The 5,036-nt window shown below is 29.6% G+C and overlaps 1 long non-coding RNA gene across 1 annotated transcript; it reads left to right on the top strand.

The window, feature by feature from the left end:
• The first annotated feature begins 2,102 nt into the window (after positions 1-2,102).
• On the top strand, positions 2,103-3,735 carry LOC114076575. The gene is made up of 3 exons (XR_003577589.1): positions 2,103-2,157; positions 2,843-3,354; positions 3,444-3,735. It is a non-coding gene; the product is annotated as an uncharacterized LOC114076575 (long non-coding RNA).
• Positions 3,736-5,036: the final 1,301 nt, after the last annotated feature.

The following is a 5,036-nucleotide window of genomic DNA, read 5'->3' as shown; positions in this document are numbered from 1 at the left end:
CTACACCCTCCACCCCACCCACTACCCCCCCACCAAACCACCACCACCACCCCAAAAAAATAATAATTTTATTTTTAAAAAATATTTTCAATTTCATAAATTATTTTTTACTCTAGTAAAAATAAAAGATATCTCTCAAAAACATTTTTCATTCATAAATCAAACACAAAATCATTTTCGAAAAATATTTTCTACTCACCAACCAAACATGAGAAAATAAGTCAAAAAACTCTTGTTTTCCAGGAAAACATTTTCTAGGAAATCATTTTCCATAGAAACATTTTCCTCCGTACCAAACACACCCATAATCTCTTAAAAGCTTTTATACCCATTTAAATTAGTTTCTTGAGGAGAGTCAATGTATTTCTTTATAAAAGTGCTATATTTTAATTAAGTTTGAGTAGTTTATATTTTGTTTACTTTCGCATGTTATGTTTTGATTTTGGGGCAAGGATTTTCCTAGTCAAATATTAAAATAGGTACCCACATGGCTTGGTGAATTAGGTTGTGATATAAAAAGACCAAGAACACGAATACATTAATTCTTGAACAACATACATCGAAATTCAAAAATTAATACTTTTTTTCTATGTCTCCACATAGCATAAGAGAACCTAATTATCAGCAAGCGTCAAAATTCGCTCCTAGCGTACTAACTTGGATTTTCTTTACAAAATATTTGACCCCCTCTCACTTTGTCCTACATTTGTTCTGTCCAATTGCAATCTCTACCATTAATACACAATTTCATCATTCAATTCATTTGTTCATAAAATTATGCGGTTAAATATTTACGCAAAAATCATTCTATATAACAATATTTTATTATAACAAATCATGTTTAATTATGCTATGATACATCCATAGCCTATGACACAAATTTCTTTAAAACTATTCGAAACATCAAGGTCCAAACGTTTTTGAAAATTCTCTTTTTTGCCAATATGAAAATCATATTCTCTAAATTTGCATAATCTAACTTAATTGTCCTTTTTTGCACCTTTAAATATTTTAAATGCTACTATTTTGGGATGGTATTTTTTTTCCCCTCAAATTGGTGGTCTTTAGTTTATTGTCCTTGCAATTAGGTTATGTTTTCCTGAGTTCGGAGTCTAAATTAAAGGGCAAAAAAATTTGATAAAAATTCTAAAAGGGTATATCAAAAAAATTTCAAACCAAAACGATAAAATCGCTACTGATTTAGCGATTTATTTGGCTGGCGTTTGGAAAAATCACTGTTGTACAAGCGATTTTTTATTGTTTTTATTTTATGTTTATTTTTTAACAAATCGCTGCCAAGGCAACGATTTTATAGTGAAATTCATTTTTTTTATATTATGAATTGTAAATCGCTGCCTTTGAAGCGATTTTAGTTATTTTTTTTCAATTTGATGTAAATCGCTGCCTTTGCAGCGATTTTTGTTAATTTTTTTTTAAAAAAAATTGAAAAGGCAATGATTTTAGTTAATTTTTTTTAAAAAAAAATTGATGTAAACCGCTGCTATTTACGTTAATTTTTTTTTAAATTGTGATGTAAATCGCTGCTTTTGCAGCGATTTTAATTTTTTTTTTGGTAAATCGCTGCCTTTGCAGCGATTTTACTTAAATGATTATTATTATTAATTTTTTAAGAGTAAATCACTGCTTGTTCATCGATTTATTTAAATTCTTATTTTTTTAGTAAATTATATTACTTATTTTTTAATAGTAAATACTAAATCGCTGCATATGCAACGATTTTATTTTTTTTAATTGTGGATTGTAAATTGCCTTTGGAGTGATTTTATTGATTTTTTCTTTTCTTGTTTTTTTTTTTACAAATTTTTAGTGGATTTTTTTTATTAAATTGAAACTTCTTTTGTTTTTTTTTAATTTTATTTTATAAATATTTCAGCCATATTATTATTTAAATCATATTATAATTTTTTTTTATTTCACTGACAAACAGTGAAATTCTCTTCCAATTTCAATGGTTAATGTTCACATGTTAAACTTTTAGAAAAAAACTCACATGCATGTCTAAAAAATAGAGTCAATTCACATGTTACACTAAAATTTTCTTATAAATTGGTTCAAGTCTTTCATTCAAATCAAGTATAGCTTTCCAATTTTTCTTTTACGCCTTTTCAAACTTTTTAAAAGTCTTTTCTCTATAAGGTGAGTTTTAAATTTATTTTATTTTTAATTTATTTAATTTATTTTATACTTTTATATGATATTGTGGGTATATTCATCTTTAGATACTTATATTAATGTTAACATTTATTTTTATTTTTTGTATATAGATATGCATCCGTCAAATATGTACGTACATCCTGATCCAGTAGAGTATGATGTATTAAAAATTCAAGTTCATCATCGTTCCGAAGGAATTTGGAATGGTAGCTTAAAAGAAGAGAAGTCTTGCTTATATACGCGTCGCCATGATATTGAATTTTGGCAACATATAAAATATCATCCATTACATTCTCGCATTCGTCATTATTTTGAAAATTGTAGATTTAAGGAATTCTTGATGTAGGATGTGTGTCGTATTATTTCGGATTAATTTCTGTTTTAATTGTAAGTAATTTTCTATCCCTTTTCGGCCTACGTGGCACTAGATTGAAAAAAAAAGTCAACCAGCGGTGGGCCCACAAGATAGTGTCATGTAGGCCAAAAAGGGGTAGAAAATTATTAATAAAATAGGTTCTGGGAGGTAATAGGACCTTAACATAGTATAAGTGTGTCTCTGAGATTTCAGACATTGGTTGAGGGGGTACTTGTGCATTATCCCAATTTTAAATTATTATGTCAATCTTTAACAATTTTTTTGTTATTAATATTTTTTAATTCGTTATAGGGTAGGGGTGATGAAATGCAGTATCGTCGAGCTCGTATGATTGAAAATGATGAAAATCAATCTAATGAAATGAGACAATATGTAGAGGAAGTCGCTCGTATTTCAATGGAGTCAATGAATGCGGCCTTCCAGAAAACGCGATTGAGCTTTGATCCTGATTACAATCCTCCCACTCAACACAATAAACCATCACCAGTACAAGTATCTCGCCGATCACGACAAACAACATCGAGAGAAGGTGCACGTCGTGGTAGAAGGGGCGCTGGTGAAAAAGTTGATTTTTCTGCAGAGCCCTCTAACACTAATGTGGCGACTCCCGAGCCTCATTTTCTGCACGGCCCTTTGACACTATTGTTAATTTTTCTAGTCAGGAATCAGTTGGTTTTGTAACTCCACATGTTTCAATATCTGGTTTTGCGCAATTTAGTGTATCTCAATATGGTATTCAGCATGGTATGCGTGAATTTCGTATACATAATTCTCCATTTGGTGGGAGGTTGAATTTTTCTAATGTAAGTATGATATTTTCTATAGAAGTTTTTAATTTTTTTTTATTTTTTTGCATATTTATTTAATTATATTATATTGTATTGTATTATAGGTAACTGTGTGCGATGATTCAAGATTTGATGCTAAAGCTTTACAAAATTTAATTTTTAATAGAGAAGATTCACCTCGGAGAACATTTAGGCTACAAAAATAAACTAGATGTGGAACAGACAGTAACTATCAATATGAGGAAGATTTTGAAAATGAAGACGAAAATAAAGAGGTAGAAGATTCAGATTCAGAAGAATAATTTTTATGCACCTTTATTATAAAAGGCTGAAAGTTCTATGATGTAAATTAGATTTTTATGTATGTTGAAGTTTGTTGTTTCGTGTAAATTTGAACAAAGAGTTTGAAATATATATTATTACAGTGAGATTCTTATCTTTACTTCAACTTGCAGGATTTTTCTTTTTCTTTATGTCATATGTCAAATCATTACTTTTTATGTTAGGTCAAATCATTACTTTTTATAATTATAATATAAATAGATTGTACTTACAATATTTAAAATGCAACAAGACGAATTAAATTCATGTCAACAAATAATTATAAAAGATATATCATAATATTAATAACAAGACATAAAAAATGCATTCACCTTAAAAACATAGACAATATATTTAAAACCGAGTAGGACATCGTGCCTTTGTGTGACCTTTCTCCTTACAAACACTACATTTTCTAGCCATGCGAACCGGAGCTATATCCATATCATTCTTAAGTAGGCTTCTTACTTGCGTACCACTTGTCCGCAAATATTCAGTATTTGCAATTAAATAAAAAAAAATTGGTGGTCAATACATTTCATCACCCATTGGGGTAATGTCTCAGTGTATGTTTGTTTGTAATATTTTGTACTGTAGAATTTACTTACATAAGATTTTGGCTTGTTTCCGCGAATTTCACAAAATTTGATTGCATGCGAGCAAGGCATATGATAATTTCTCGATTTTGCACAAGAACATTTCTTACGTTTTGCAGTAACCTTGTGAACATTTCCACCTTTACCATCATGAGCAAAAGTAAGAATTTCAAAAACACTATCACCAGTTTTGTAAGTCATCATATTTGTGTGCCTTTGATCTCTTTGATAATAATCATTAAATTTTTTATCTATAGTAAGAGGCCACGACATATTACTTTGAACTAATGCAATTATAAGATTGTTTCTTTCGACAAAACGATCAACGAGAGCTTTGAACGTCATTCGAACCATGACAGTCACAGAAGCCCCCGAACTTTTTTCAATAAATCATTGTATGAGTCAGACATATTTGTCATCATGGCACCCCCTCTACGACCACCATCCTTATACATTTTTCATTTTTTCAAAGAAAATTCATTTAACCATTAATATGCTAGAGGAGACAATATTTTGATTTGTTGCATCCGTTGCACAAACTTTTTCTTCTGATGCTCAGAGCAGCCAACCACATTAGTTTTTCGAGTTCACTATTTACAAATTTTTTATTAAAATTTGCTTTCAAATGTCGAACACAAAATCTATGGTATGTATTGGGTGGACTCAACCAATCATAAGATTGAACACATTTTGCAAGATTCCTTGATGACGATCAGAAATGAGACCAATTCCTTGTCGTTCACAAACAACATGTGTCCATAATAACTTGAGAAATCATGA

This window comes from Solanum pennellii, chromosome 3 (genome assembly GCF_001406875.1).
Source record: "Solanum pennellii chromosome 3, SPENNV200".
NCBI classification, from domain to species: Eukaryota; Viridiplantae; Streptophyta; class Magnoliopsida; order Solanales; family Solanaceae; genus Solanum; species Solanum pennellii.
The sequence above is the reverse complement of the archived record's forward strand: the minus strand, read 5'-3'. Positions and strand labels throughout refer to the sequence as shown.